General features: G+C 43.2%; 1 long non-coding RNA gene across 1 annotated transcript in view; it reads right to left on the minus strand.

Annotated features, from left to right (window-relative positions):
• Positions 1–293: 293 nt before the first annotated feature.
• Positions 294–15,970, minus strand: part of LOC134564259 (uncharacterized) — a 55,670-nt gene continuing 39,993 nt past the window's right edge. The window contains exons 2-4 of the long non-coding RNA XR_010083503.1: positions 4,248–4,325; positions 3,772–3,877; positions 294–2,527 (exon numbers count right to left, since the gene is read on the minus strand). This is a non-coding gene — a long non-coding RNA (uncharacterized LOC134564259). The remainder of the gene's footprint in view (positions 2,528–3,771; positions 3,878–4,247; positions 4,326–15,970) is intronic.

Below are 15,970 nucleotides of genomic sequence, written 5' to 3' on the forward strand. Positions count from 1 at the left end.
CTAGCTGGCATAAACCCAAGGCCTTGGTGCTTTGTACAAAGAGTCCCCAGCTTGTGAGTGCGCAATATGATGGAAGCTGAGACAGTCTGTCATCAAAAAGGTTTTGTGTAATATGGAGTCTCAGTTACAAGAAACACCCTAAAAGGTATATTTGCAGGTATATCTATCTTTATATTATGAATTGCTGTCAATACTCTAAATAATTAGCATTTGAAAACAAAAGTCTAAAGGACTAACACAGCAATAATAAACAGAGACAAGCAGTGCCCTGAAGTGTCATGAGGTAACAGTGTGGGAAACATACTCAGTGAAACATATACAATGCTCAAAAACACCATATGTTGTTTGCCAAGAACTCTAGCTGTGCCACTTAACTGTGCTATTAGTCATAAAGCAAGCTACCCTCCTGGGAGGGAATTGGATATAATGATCCTGCCTTTAAAGAGGCTTCACAAGAGGCCGAAACCATCTCCAGCCACAAGTTTGCAGTCTTTTGCATCATCCTTGCTAAGACTTCTACTGTGGTATAGCCAATAAAAATAAATTTTGCAAGACTAGTTAAGAAGTGATTTCTAATGCAATTCTAGAATATTACTACTCTGCAAGCCTTGGGGTATTAATATTCCTTGACAACTTTTGGAAACAAAAGACCTGTCCTAGCAGTTGGTAGGTGCCTCCCAGCTCACCTTCTTACATCATGGGCAAAGATAAGTCTGGGAATCCAGACTGGAAATTTTGCCCACCACTACTGACTAGGTTCATAATGATTCTTTTTCTCCATTAGGCAGATGTTGCCATTGCAAGGTGGCTCCAAATCTTCCAGATTGCTCTGCAAGGAATATTGGTTCTCCATTCAGAAAATGGAAGGAAGAGGCAAGTTGTTCATAAAATGGTAAAGGACTAAGCAGTGAATGCCATTATGCCATTGTATGTTTAGCTATGACATAGCTTCATCTTTGACACTGTGTTTTGTTTGAAACAGCTCAGACAAGGTCAAAGAATTGAGATGTTCCAGGGGAAAAAGGCGAGATTTGTGATGATAGAGAACAGCTTTCCTATGGTAAAAATTTGAACAATTTAAGACTCTTCAGACTGGAAAGGGGCAGAACTCAACTATACCAGCTATTAAAAAAAACCAAAAACAAAAACCCCCAAACAAACAAAAAACCCCCACAAACAAACAAAAAACCACCTCAGAAAACCTTCAACTTTATTCACTGTAGAATAAACTGAAATAAAATAGGAGTTTCCAGATAAGCACAAGAGGTAGGTCTTCACAAAAAAAAGTTAACTTGAATCACTCATTATTCCAAGACATTGTAAATTATCAAGGGCTTTTAATTTAAATTATAGAAAATCAGATTTTCAAAATAACTCAATACATTGATGGGAAAAGTCCATCTAGGTTTACTAAACAAAAAAACTCCCACCACCTAAATTAGAATAACTTACCAGGTTTTTCTAGGTCCTCTCTGTTCTTTTATCCAGACTAAATGAGTCTCATTAAAAGTTGTCTGGTCATATTTTATAAGACTATTTAAACCAGCTTTTCTGTTAATAATATCAATGCCCTTGGAGATAGTCAGTAATCTGTCCTTTTCTGTGAAAATATTCATGACTTGCAAAATACTTAAAAATGCTAGGCAAATATTCATAAGTGAATGGAAAGAATTTGAATTTCTGTGAAATGGTTAGTAAGATTAGTAAATCAATCTGCACATCTAATTTCAGCTTTGAGGGTGGAGGTTCTGATCCGTGTCACACACTTATGATTGTGCAAATGCTTATAAAAACCGATTTTAAAATGCAGTGGATTGGCTTTTAGTCCAAGCTATGCATATGGTCTAATTCATTATCTTTTGAGCTTAGTCAGATGAATGCCAAATGCAAAAGCAACTTCAGCCTCAAAATGGGAAGAGAATATTCTCATACAATTCCTGGATTCTTAGAAAAGCAAGAGCAGCATTAAGAAGTCTATGTAGATGATGAAGCTTCTGCTTTCCCTGTACAACTCTATCTGACCCTAATCGGGATGTTCCTGCTTGAGGTAACTCCTGAAGTCTTGTTCATGTCTTAACAATTTATGGGAATTTTTCATGCATATTCCAGGTGCTGTAATGAAATAGAAAATGTACGTGTGGCTGAATTGTGACATGAAATCTCTAGTATTCAAGGAAACAGAGAAAACACATCCTCTACAACTCCTCTTGTAAAAAGTTAAACCAAATTATCTGTATTATTTTACTTCTCCAAGGGACTCACTATCTAACTCAGATAAGCCAGTGTAAAAATATTTTAAATGTCAAAGTGGAACTTGCAGTGCAAAATATAGATCCTAGTCTCAAGCACCCTAGTTCTTAACAGAGTTTTCATCCTTGGATGTAATTGTGGCCTATTAAAATCACAAAGATGAATCACAGATAATTTTTTGTCTCCCAAAGCCTGGATCTTCTCTCAAGATGAGATGCTGATGGCAGACAGTTTGAAACTGGGCATATTTTCCCACAGCTTGCTGGTTTATGCCTGCCTGTAAAAAGAAGCATATAGTAATGAGGTGATTAAGCAAAAAACTGAGATGCACTGGAGGGAAAACTCTAAAATACTATCCAATAATCTCAAAAGAATCACAAAAGGAAAATGTCCCCTCACATATTCACTACAGTTATCTACTGCTGCTCAGAAATGAGAACTGTTGGAGTGCTAGGAAAATGGGTCTCTCTGGAGTTTTCCATTGCAGGAGAGCACTCATAATATGAGTGAAAAGGAGAAGTTTCTAGGCAAATGGTATGGATAACTGGCCCTTTTGATCTGCTTGTGTATCCAGGCAAAGCCATGTAATGCTCTTTAGTTCTCTTGCTTGATTTTAGATAGATATACAGATATGAAGCCAGTGTCATTATTCAGAGCTGCTATTTCAATGAATAACCAGAGGCAGATAAACCCTCTGGCATAATGGAAAAGGGCCAAGATGGGGCACAGAAACTGTGTATAAGTTTCCATGCTTATTTTTAGAGTTAGGAAAAAAGGAAATGTAACATCTCCATGATAATCTGTGCAAGAGAGAGGTGTACTCCTTGGTTTAAAATGTTGTGCTTTGGTATTCCCCCATGGCATGCACACACACCTGAGCCTGATGGGCTGCCTGAGGGACAGTTCACATTTGCCATGGATTTTCAGTTCCAGGAGAGAGACTACAGTCTCCTGGTAATCCAAATTGTCCAAATACTTTTTGTTGTATCACCTATTAGGTAAGAGGCAGACAGGGTAGAGCTGCCCAGTCCTGGGTCTAGACAGTCCCCGCCAGTCTAAATGCACACACATACCTCTGTATGCACTTATAAGCATACACTCCTCAAGAAGAGAGAAGAAGACAAGGCTAAATGAATCTGGATATAAATTTAGCCTCTATACAGTCCCAAATATTGCACTGTGTTTCAGTGGGAGGAAGATCAGAACCCTCCAACAATGCTGCTGGAGCAGTGTGCAGTCCATCAGACTGAGGAGTCATCCAAACCCCTAACAAAGCTGCAGGCTTACAGAGAAAATTTAGCTGTGATGAGCTAGCAGACTGACTCTGCTTGTACATTAAAGCAATTAATCTCTAGATGTCCCTGGTGACAGAAACCTTAGCATCTACAGAAGTGTGGACATTCAAAAGGAGGTAGACTAAAACTTTGCAATTTTAATGACTTTAAAGTGAATGCAAGCATTGTGGGAGGGGGATGTGTCTAACTATTTGGGTTTTGTTGATCTAGGCTAGGTTCAACTTACTTGCAAAAGAGCAAATCACAGCTCCACACTGCATAGCCAGAACTTCCTTGGTCAGTATTCAGGCCAGCAACCAGTTCCAGCAGCTCTGGACACTGACACCCTACAGCTACATCAAAATGTGCAATTAAACAAAACAAATTAATAGTTAGCCCATGGAATTTGCTTAACTTAATCACTGTATCAAAGAGTCAAAAACGACCTGTTGTGAAGATGCACTTTATAGCCTGTGCCAAACTCTGCTCTTAAAACAATAATACCCAGGGAATAGTGTGACTGAGAAATTCCTGTTAATGTTTACTCTGTTGCAGAGAAGAGGTTGTAAATTTCTGAGAAGAGTATCAGGTTCAACCTGATGTGGCCAACAAGAGTTCATTTGAGAACAGACCATTTGGGCACTTGTCTCCAGATGGGTGATTTCACTGAGGGATGGCTTTCTGTGTCTCATATCTTTTAACAGATATGGTAAGAAGCCTTACCTCTATTGAAGATGATTTCTATCATTTTCAGGGTGTTTCCAACTATTTCTTGACTTTGTTTAGCTGTTTCTTTAATTTCTGTAGCCAGGAGAAAGGACAAATGATCAGGGGTGGTTTCAGCTGTATCTTCATTTATCTGTTTAACACATCTGATGGTATAGCTGTGAGACCCAGGTGTGAAGTGCAGCCCATCAGCCCACAAACTACTTGTCTGTCACCTCTTGAACATAAGAATCAGGAAGAAAACCAGCCAGAAATCCCTCTGCAGGTGCAGGCAAGAACCTTTTTACCATGCAAAGACACAGAATCAATACTGCTTCAAGGCTGTCTCTTGTGGCAGCAGGAGAGAAGATCCCAGGGTGTCAAGGTTCCTTCTACATTATCCTTTTCAACATATCTCTACTCACCTGTTGCCCCAAGAGGTACAAGCAGAGACAGAAGGCCCATGTGGACTGGGTTGCCTGACTTTCTGCCCTGACATGAGTGTCTACCTGGGAGCTCATAGGGGATGGATGGTGCTGCAGTGTTGTGACTGATGCTGATTCCAGATGTTTATAAATTACACAACCCAGAAGAATAACAAAATTAGCTAGAAAAATTACCATGAGAGTAAAATAAAGCTTCGTCTCTTTTTTAGTTGTTGTTTAATTTTTCTGACATTCAGAGCAGCATTTATGTTGTATTTTCCAGCTTTACCCACATCTGTGACAAGTAGAAATATACACAATATACACTTATTTTCTCCTTAAAAAAAACCAAAAAAACCAAAAACAAAAAGAAAAAAAAACGGAAGAAAACTACTCTGACATTGTTTTGTCCCCTGCTTCATCATGAATAAGATGAGATTCAGGGTCAGATTCTGAGAGGGATAGGAAATGCCATTCTCACCTGACATGCCTGCAGGCCACTCTTGCAGCAGAGCATGGTAACCTGTGCTCTCACACTCCTCCTATTGTTCCTCACCTTTCCAAGAAAAAAGCCAGGCACTGTGGTCTCATGAACTGAAATGATGAGCAATCCACGTAATAAAAGAGAAACACTAATCATCTTGTGTTTTATGATCACAGAATCAACTAGGTTGGAAAAGACCTTGGAGATCATCAGCTCCAACCTCTGAACTAACACCCTTGTGTCAACTAAACCATGGCACTGAGTGCCATGTCCAGTCTTTTCTAAACACCTCCAGAGACAGTGACTCGTCACCTCCCTGGATGGCCCATTACAATGCCCAACCACTCTTCCTACATAGAATTTTTTCTCATGTCCAGCCTAAACCTCCTCTGGCACAGCTGAAGAGACTCTGTCCTCTCATCCTGTTGCCTGCCCCCACCTGGCAACACCCTCCTTTCAAGGAACTGTAGAGGGTGATTAGGTCACCTCTGAGTCTCCTTTTCTCCAGGCTAAACACCCCCAGCTCCCTCAGCCATTCCTCACAGGGTTTGTGTTCCCAGACCCTCACCAGCCTCGCTGCCTCCTCTGGATGTGCTCAAGGGTCTCAATGTCCTTCCTGAACTGAGGGGCCAGAACTGGACACAGCACTCGAGGTGTGGCCTCACCAGTGCCCAGGACAGGGGAAGAATGACTTCCCTGCCCCTGCTGGACACACCATTGCTGATCCAGGCTAGGAGGCCCTTGGCCTTCTTGGCCATGTAAGCCCATCTACCCAGCCTGTCCAGGTTCCTCTGCAGAGCCCTTCTACCCTCCAGCAGATCCACACATGCTCCCAGCTTGCTGTCATCTGCAAATTTGCTGAAGGTGGACTCAATTCCCTTACCCCAGATCATCACTGAAGATGTTAAACAGGACTGGGCCCAACCCTGATCCGTGGGGAACAGCACTGGTGAGCAGCCCCCAGCTGGATGCAGCACTGTTCATCACCACTCTCTGGTTCTTAACCCAGCAGAGAGTGCTCCTGTCCAAGCGTGGGCTGCCAGCTTTTCCAGGGGTGTGCTGTGGGAGACAGTGTCAAAGGCTTTGCTGAAGTCCAAATAGACAACATCCACAGCCTTCCCTGCATCCAGGTGGGTCAGCTGGTCACAAAAGGAGATCAGGTTGGTCAGGCAGGACCTGCTCCTCCTAAACCCATGCTGGCTGGGTCTGATCTCCCAGCTGTCCTGTGGGTGCCATGTGATCACACTCAAGATGATCTGGTCCATAACCTTGCCAGGCACTGAGGTCAGGCTGACAGGTCAGGCTGTAGATCATAGCATCATAGAATATCCTAGGCTGGAAGGGACCCAGAAGGATCATCAGAGGCCAACTCCTTACCCTACACAGGACACGTGAAGAATCACACTGGGTGCCAGAGAATTTTTCCAAACGCTTCTTGAGCTCTGTCAGGCCAGTGCTGTGACCACTTCCCTAGGGAGCCTATTCCACTGCCCAACTACTTCTGGGTGAAGAACTTTTCCTGATATCCAACCTAAACCTCTCCTGATGCAACTTCAGGCCATTCCCCTGGCTCCAGTCACTGATCACCACAGAGAACAGATCAGTGCCTGCCCCTCCTCTTCCCCTCACAAGAAGTTGTACCTGCAGTGAGGTCTCCCCTCAGTCTCCTCCTCTCCAGGCTGAACAGACCAAGTGACCTCAGCCACTCCTCACACGCTTCCCCTCAGGGCCCTTCACCATCCTCATGGCCCTCCCTTGGACACTCTCTAACAGCTCAGTGTCTTCTTTGTATTGTGGCACCCAAACCTGCCCCCAGCACTGGAGGTGAGGCTGCCCCAGAGCAGAGCAGAGCAGGACAATCCCCTCCCTTACCCGGCTGTGACGCTGTGCCTGATGCACCCCAGGATAGGGTTGTCCCTCCAGGCTGCCAGGGCACTGCTGGCTCATGTTCACCTTGTCACAGACCAGGAACCTCAGGCCCTTTGTGTAGAAGTTTTTTCTTTCCTCCCTCACCCCACTCCTCACTGACTACACCTTCTAGAGTTTTCAGCATCCAAATGAGCTTTCACAGCTGGAAAGATATGTGGGCTGCAGACAAAAACACCCTGCTGTCCAAAGAGACTTTACTGCTTCCTGCATGAGCAATGCATTGATTTTAGTCTGAAGGTTTCTTCCTAAGAAAATTAATGTCTATAACTATAAGTTCTCTCATAAAATGTGATGTGCTCAGCACCACATGAACCAAGTTTAATTAATTAAAAGGGGGGCTGTTTTTCTTGATTTCAGAACAGCAAGAAGAGAACAGGAGGCAGCGAGCCGAAAATGCTCCTGTCTGGCGAGGAATAGTGCACAGCATGAGGAAGAGGGAAGTTGAAGCGCCGGGATTATAATGTCTGAAATTTTTGAGCTGTGCAGTTATTTGCTGACCTTTTCCACCAGGACTTCATTGCCATTACAGGACATCCAAATAGGATGTGTAGTGAGGGGAACGTGCTCTCAGACTTAGGTGACTGCACCTTCCTTATAAACATTGTCCTTATATGCTGTTCGATATATACTCAATGATTTATCTGTCCTTAAGTTTGGGGGCCATGCTGAGACATATCAGGCACACCAGAAATTATATGTATAGGAAAGTCCTAAAGGATTTCACAGAAATCCATCATTATTTAGGCTTTTGAACCACTCTGTAGTATCTAGTAGGGACCCTCCACTGGTGGTCGCAGGGAGAGAAATGCTGGCATTTACTGGCATTGCTGTCATTGTAAGCTGGCATTACTGAATCTGACAAAGAAGTTTGTGGACTGAAGAAAAATGTATGTGTTCTCTTCCTGCTTGACAACAAGCTATGCTGAAAGTTTTAGAGCAGTGGTGGCTGTGACAAGAAGCGTCACAGGATGGGGCCTTACACAGATGCAGGGTTTGGTGCAGATGACAGCAATCTAAGCAAGAGGGGATTCCAAATCTGTGCTAATATTTGGCATTATGGATACAGGAATGGCTCTTTTCAGCTGACAATTTAAATCTGTTCAGGCAACTTCAGCAACAGAGAATTTATAGAATGGGAAGCTTTTGGCACTGCTGAGAATCAGCCTGTACCTGCACTGAAGGCAGGAAAAGGATGCTCGTTAGTATGACAGAAAGGAAAAGAGCAAGCTGTTGCTCCCACATGCCTGTTGTGTCCTAGGCAGGCATTAAAGCTGAGTAGCTCTGGGTCTGGCTCACTGGCAGATCTTCAGAGAGATGCACCTGGAGCCAATGCCAGAGAACCTCTGTGGGGTGGAGAATGTACTGTCTTCATCTCCACGTCCACATCCAAGCCCAGGGAGGAGTCCAGCCTGGCCTAAGCGCTATAAAGAGGGTAATTCAGCTCCTTCATTATAGTGCAGTTTTGAGTAAAAAAGAGAAAAAGCTTTGCCTTTTCTTTTCCTCTGGTAGGCTTTCCATGTGAAAGGAGAGTGAGGCTGGGGGTCTTACTTGGGCACACAGCACTCCTGAGTATGTGATCTCTGTGGCACTAAAGAAGCACACAGTGGGAAGCAACACAAAGGCAAACAATTCTTGCTTTTGTTACAAGAGGGTGCTGCTTTTCATCCAGCTCTTCCCTGTTCTGTGAAACAGCCTGCAACATCCTAATGAGTGTAAACAATATGGAGTACACAGTGTCTGCCTCCTTTTCACCTTGAGAGCCATTGCACTTAACTTATTTGTTAACATTTTGTGAAGAGAGCTGAAGAAAAGCACTACATAAAGCCAAAATCTCTTTCTTTTAGTGCAGCAGATGTGGAAAAGACAGCACTGGCAAGTCATGGGCAGTCCTTAATTTTTTTCCAATATATCAAGGGAAAACAAGTCCTATTACTTTGCCCAGGGCTGTGGAAAAAATTAAGAAAGGTTAATAATTAAATATCTACTCCTGATCCTGCAGCATATCCTTCAAATATCCAGAAGATGCAAAGAGGCTGCAACCCAGGGACAGAGTCCTGATCACCCTTACTGACCTGGATGCTTTTTGCCCAGGCAAATACACATTATTGAAGTCAGCATGACCCCTTGCAAGAATAAACTTTACCCTTGTATAGGAAGAGACTGGCAGATAGAAGTTAAAGTTTAGATAATCTTTTGCTACTCTCATTCAATAAAACAGTTTTTGTACACCAAAAGGAGAGGGAGAGGAGAGGTGATATTGCATGCTTATGGAATACACAAAACAGGTTCTTAGATGTTATACAAAAATGGAGTAACTTTAATTACACTGAACGTTTTTGACAGAACTTCAAAATCCAGAGGATTAAGAGCTTTCTGACAGCTCCTGCAGTCAGTAATGATTGAGTCAGCCAATAGCAGTGTGTTGAGCATTTGGGGAAGATAACTTTGGCCTGCATTGAAAAACAAGAAGGACGTGGGAAAAAAAGCCCCTATTGATTTTTAACTCTGCCACAGCATGTGATACCTCCTCTGAACAAAACTAGTGGGTGCAGTGGAAAAGGAACAGAAATTGATACCTGTGCTCATCTTACCCAAAGTGCTGAGTAGGTTTAATCATTAATAATTACCATTATGTACCAAGGAATTAATTGCCTGTTATCACAGGGTTTAGGAGGGTTTTCATTTTTATACTGGGAAGGATCTGATGTGAAAATGGCACTTTAGGCAGAGTTTTGATGAGGGTTTGGGGAATCCTGAATCACCCCCAAAATAACATGAGGACTAGAAGAAGACTGTAGGGGAGGGGAAAGGGCAGGGTGTTTTCAAACCCACTGCATCTCTCCAGCAGTGTGCTTTGTTCCAGTCCACAGTTATCCACAGAAGTGAAATTTTGTCACCCATCACTTCCCTTAGTGCACACAAGTATGCCAAATACCTGTTATGGTGGCAGTTGTAATAAATTTACTTCCACTTTGAAGAAAAAGGCATCAGAAAATCATTGTCAATAAAAGTGAGCAAAAAAGAAAAAAAGGCAAGCAAATTAGAAGCCTGAGAGTTTTTAGGTCTTCTTTCTTTTCTATAACCCTGCCCCCCCATCTCCCCCATCACTTTATAGCAATATATGCACATATTTTAAAACAAGCACTTTTTCCTGACAGTTATCAGACATTTCAACAACATTTCTAGCAACATCAGCCTGACAGGGCTGAATTGGATGAGATTTAGCCCAATTAAATATCCTTTGGTCTATGAATTGGTCTACTGGTACAAACTGGTGCAGTTCTGTTTAAACCAATGGACCTGTTTCAGTTCACATCTTCTGAGCCTATTTCTTCTCTAGAAATCACCCTCTCATTTCATACCTCCTACAGTAAGTGAAATCAGGCGGGCATTTTCAGGTTTGCTCTGGAAACCCTGCGAACAGAGGCACAACAAGAGAGAGCTCCCACTGGTAAAGATTAACCCTCAAGCCCGTTGCTTTTGGTGTCACTGCCTGCTTGTACAGTGCCCTTGTGCATGGGGCCCCGAGGCTGTTGCTCCTGAGGGGCTCTTGTAGATTAATGACTTTGTACCTGCACTTTGACAGCACTAGCAAGCCTTAAGCCAGGAGGGTTCAATACCCTAGGCACTGCACAAACATGGACTGGGAATCAAGTTGCAAAATAACCTTCTCTGTCATCCCCACCACTCTGCAAAAATGATCCAGTCTCCACTGACAAGCAGTCCTCTTAGCTGTCAAACTCTGCCTCACATGCTCGGCACTCAAAACTAAAGATCTTAAATAAAACCCGTATTTTAGAAAGACAAATATATTCTAGAGATGAGAAAAGCTATTTTTATATATCTAATCAGTCACGCTTGGGAGTAATAATAGCACTACTTGGGTTATGCTAAGTTATTAATATTATGCAAAATACAAGGTATCAGTTGTGTCATCATTTTTTTTTTTTATCGCTAGACCACAATTTCATCAAACAATAATTTGTCATGCAAACTTTTTTTTTTTCCAATTTTACCTCTCATATGTGAAGGTGCAAGTGTACTCAGGCTAGAGGAGCAGGAAGGAGCACAAATCCTGCTAGGTACTGAGATGTTAGGTGAGAACTGGCTGGAGAGCACTGAGCACAGGAGCTGGTGCTTTCTCAAAGATGCTAATTTGCAAGTACAAATGTTCGGTGCTGACCCTTGAAAAAGGAGTCAGCACCAAACAATCAGCTTGCACTAGCTGCTGCCCTCTTTATTAAGCAATCAACCAGTTTAGCAGAAGAGGGTGGTGGTGTTGGGCTGGAAAACTGTTTCACTGGGAGAAGGGTGCCGGCTGACACAGCTGGCCCCTCGAGTGCACTGGCTTGCTTACACTGCTGCGGCGTGATGCACAGGACAGAGATGCCAGAGACTCCTTGCGTGGCCTGCTCTGGTTGTTTTTTGGCAATCTGGAAGCCCCCAGTGCAGGACATGTGCAATGGAGAAAGACTCAGAGACAGATGCTGGTGTGGCACTTGCTGGTCAGGCGGTGAGATATCTTGTGCCTGGAGAGAAGGTCACTACCCCAGGCACTGACCAGGGGTGGAACCAGGAGCTGCATGCACACAGACCTCAGCCTTCAAAACACTAGACCAAATCAGTCCTACCATGCCACACCATGGAGTATATACTCTGTGTGTTTGGGGAGCTTCTGCCAGATTTAGTAACAGTAGAGTTCATTTTTTTGGTGTTTAGTTTAGCATTCAGCACTCTGTACTGCAAAAAATGTTCTTCCTTCTCTGAAATAATGTGTGTGAGTTTAAGTAGATATTTATGCCTTTGAACAAAGATTTTAATTGCAATTTTATATCTGCATGCATATGCATGCAGATATATATATATTCTTACTAAGGCAACCACCCTCCTTTTAAAGATGTATTTACTCCATTTAGTGGGCTGGATTGTGTCTTTCCCAAGAACCTGATTTTCAACAGGGTCCCATGGCCCAAAACGATACCCTGCTGCTCAAACGTTTCTTGACAGGCAGTACCAGTGCCTTCCCCCTTCTTACACTTTTAACCCCTCTGACAGGAACTACAACATCACCTGGGTCCCTGACTGCCACCCCCAGAGCTCTGGAGTCACTTTTGATGCTCTCCAGGTTTCCCAGCACTGTCACTGGTGTCTACATTTCAGAACATTATGGAGTAGGCGTGAGGGGTCAGACAAGCTTTGCCAGTCCCCCCAACACCCAGACCCAGGTCCCCTGCTGGCAGCAAATTCCTGCAGCCAGCAGGTCAGGTTGGCAGCTGGTGCTGCTGTCCCCTGCAGCAGGGAGTCCCCTGCTGCTGCCACTGCTGCCTCGTGGTGGCCTTGCACAGGTCAGGGTCTGTTGGCCCAAAGCTCACTTGAAAGCATGGCCAGTTTCCTCAGCCTTGAGAACAGTAAACAAATCCACAGAGAAGCTGTGGATGCCCCACTCCTGCAAGTGTTCAAAGCCACATTGGATAGAGCTCAGAAAACCCTGGCCTAGTGAAAGGGGTCCCTGCCCATGGCAGGGGAGTTTGAACAAGAGGGTCTTTAAGGTCCTTTCTCAGCCCATATCATTCTATCACACTACAGTTTTATGATTTTATGAGCTTATGGCATAGTTACAGACCTTCAGATAGAGCAGAAGTCATCAGCTTTCATCCCTTACTTTTCCCAGAGGCTGCCCTTGCCATTCCACTGAGAACAGACCCTGCCTGCAGCTGCATTGCAGCAGGGGCCTGGGGTTCTTGAAGCTGCTGCATGTCTGATAAGATCCTATCTCTCTTATTTCCACTACATATTCTTTTTTTTTTTTTTTTTTTTTAATATGTGGGAGATGTTCTTGTCTTCTGTCATGATTTCTTTGTCACAAAGAGAATGATGAGGAAATTACCTTGGGTTCCTGCATGGTAGGAGATTTTGCATAAGCAGAAATCACTTATTCAGCATAATCTCCTATGAACCTGCGCTAAAGACATTGGAAGCACATTAGAATAAGCTTGTCTTTGTCTAGCTACTATGTGAATTTAGGGAAACATTCATTTGCATACAGGGAAAACAAAAAGTCAGCATACCAATCGAAGTTGGTTGAAACCATGTTTCAGCTGAAAATAGCCTGTCAATTTCCCTGGAGTCTCAGTGCTGACACACAACTCTGCCTTGGGATGTCTTTCTTGTTCTACACCCGTTATTTTAGTTGAGGCTTCTTTGTTTTGGAGACAGAACTGAAAAGCCAGATGGTTAAAGGAATATTTGCTATGATACTGTAACCCCAAAGTGATCTCAAAATCTATCAACAGAAAGACATTTTGTTCTCCATAACCCCCATCCAGTGCTCCCCTGCAGAGTACACAGGCCCTTCCTTTTCCTCTTGGATATGAGCAGAGAGCTCACAGGGGTATAAAATGCTGTGAGTCAAGATTGGTCAGGTGAAGCTTTACCTATGAGGGTGAACTAGAAAAGAAACATTTCAAGACTTTACCCACATAAACTGCCCAGTGAGCCTGACAGTATTAGTGAGGCCAGCACAACATCTCTCTCTGCTATGGCAAGGATTTTAGAAGATCCTTAGCACCAATTTTGTTCATCCAAAATCAATATACCCTCCAAATCAGACATACCCATGAAGACAGCAAGCTTCCATAAGGAAGATGAGGTCTGATCATGGAATAAGCTTCTCTGAGCTCTGTTCTACAGCCTCCCAGGACTCAGTCAAAACTGAGAATGAAAAAATTACAAATTACAAAACATAATCTCATAAACCTCTCACCTTTGATACTGCTATTACCTTATGTTTCCTCATTTCGATCTTCCATTGATGCCTTAAATGCCTTAAATGCCTTTTAGCTTTCATGTTTTCCACATTCTGAGCTGCCTAGGGCTGTAGTTCTGAGCCTCATATTAAGTGCTAATAAACTCTCTTCACAGAGTAGGTAGACAAAACAAATCCTTTTCCAGCTGAAGACCAAGGACAACAGTTACAAGATTCAGGCCAAAAGCATGAACAACAGTGGACTGAAGAAAGAAAATAAGGATGGGACTTCATTACCTGAAGCTACCATTGGACAATTAACCCCAATATGTAAATGGACCAAAAGTTACAAAAGTGTGAGACCACATAACTGGTGGTCCATTTTGTGACCATTTTGGGTCTATCTTGTGTGTCCAGCCTGGCCAGGCTCTCGTACTGCCCAAGGTGTATCCTTAAAAGCCTTTTAATAAATACCTTCTTTATTCTCTTAGCTGTCTAGTCTCTGTTCCAGCTCAGCCTTCCCAAGGCATCACCATCACAAACTTTCAGACAACTTTCTTTTGTTACCATGCTACTAGAGCAGTTTAGGCAGTGCCTGCTTGGCAAAGCTGTCACAAAAGGTTCAACTTCTACCCAGGGACTGTGGCACATAATTTTGCCATTTTGCTTGATGGGTGCAAACAAGCAACTGCTGCCATCTCACCGACAAGTATGATGATCTGAATGTTTATCAGTCCAGGGACAGAAAACTGCTCATCTTAAAATAACCACTTATTAAAACAGACTTATGAAATAACCAGAAGCTGCTCTCTGCCTGCCATTGTGAGGAAGGGTGAGCCTCGTTTAGCAGGAATGTGCCAGCGTAGTGCAAATACCCCCCTGTCATGGCAAAGTCTCTGTGACTCTTCACCAATTCACTACTGTTGCTTCTGCCTTGTGATAGGTGGAAATCCGATGTCCTTTTATTTTTAATACAGGTTCTCTTCCTCTCTTACTAGAGTATAAAAGGTAGGACAACTCAAACAAAGGGCAAGACAACAGCCTATCTCCTAATGACCTGGTGCCAGCATTGGGTAAGAACTTGGAAATATTTCCTTTCAGCTGCAATAACCCGTGTGGGTATGCTTTTGTCCACAAAGATTAACCTACAGAAGATATTACATGAAACACAATTCCTTGAGTGTTTAATTTTATTTTGTTTGACAGTATCTCTCTTCTTATGTTAAAATTAGAGGATACATCCTCTTCACCTCCTCCAATTGAAATGCCGTTATGTAACGTTTTCTATTATCATCCTAGTGACTAAAATACTTGGAAAATCCCCTACCACTGCACAAGTGTGTATGCCAGGAGTAGAGGAGAAAGGCAGGTGGCATTGGCTGGTGCTTTCACAGTACACACTTGCATCTTCAAAAGACAGGAATGCACCAATGCCAAGTATCAAAATGCTGGTAAGATAAACATTTTGTTCCCTGATGGCCAAAGGCTTGAAGTCCCTGCACCATCAGTAGGATTTTTCTTTGAAATATCCAGTAGGATGGTTATTTGAAACTTGGTCACAGTTCATGTTCTTAAACTTGATTTTAAAAGCAACATTCTTCTAACAATAACCACTACGGTATGTGTAGGCCCTTCATACTTGTTAAACATGACTTTTAAACACATTTTTTGTCAAAGAGACCTGTTTCGATGCCTGCATGGATTCATAGTCTCACTCAGCATATGCCGTCTAAAGCCAGGACTGTGTTTGCTTTAAGCATGTGTGCTTCAGGAACAGTCTGGAGCTGTGGCACACTGCATGTCCCGTCCCTGACAGTCCCAACTGTGCACCCACCACATCACCCTGTAGCATGAGCTTCCCCAGAGATGCTGGACACATCTCTGTCCCTTGGGAATCTCCATGAGGTCAGAGAATGAACCGTCACTGCTATCTGTAATCCCAGACCGAACGATTACATTCTCCAAAATCCTGGCCTCCACAGTTCTAGTTAGATATGCTAGTCCTTCTCCTGTCCCAGTAGCTAAGCCGGGTCTGCTGTCCACATGTATTGCAGCATTTCCCTATGGAAATCAGAGGAAGCCATGGGCAGTGTGTCGGGCACAGCAGCTCCTCTGAGGTATTCCTTGCACAATGCATATATGCTTTCTGCCCAACCAG

The sequence above is a fragment of the Prinia subflava genome, chromosome Z (assembly GCF_021018805.1).
Source record: "Prinia subflava isolate CZ2003 ecotype Zambia chromosome Z, Cam_Psub_1.2, whole genome shotgun sequence".
Taxonomy (NCBI): domain Eukaryota; kingdom Metazoa; phylum Chordata; class Aves; order Passeriformes; family Cisticolidae; genus Prinia; species Prinia subflava.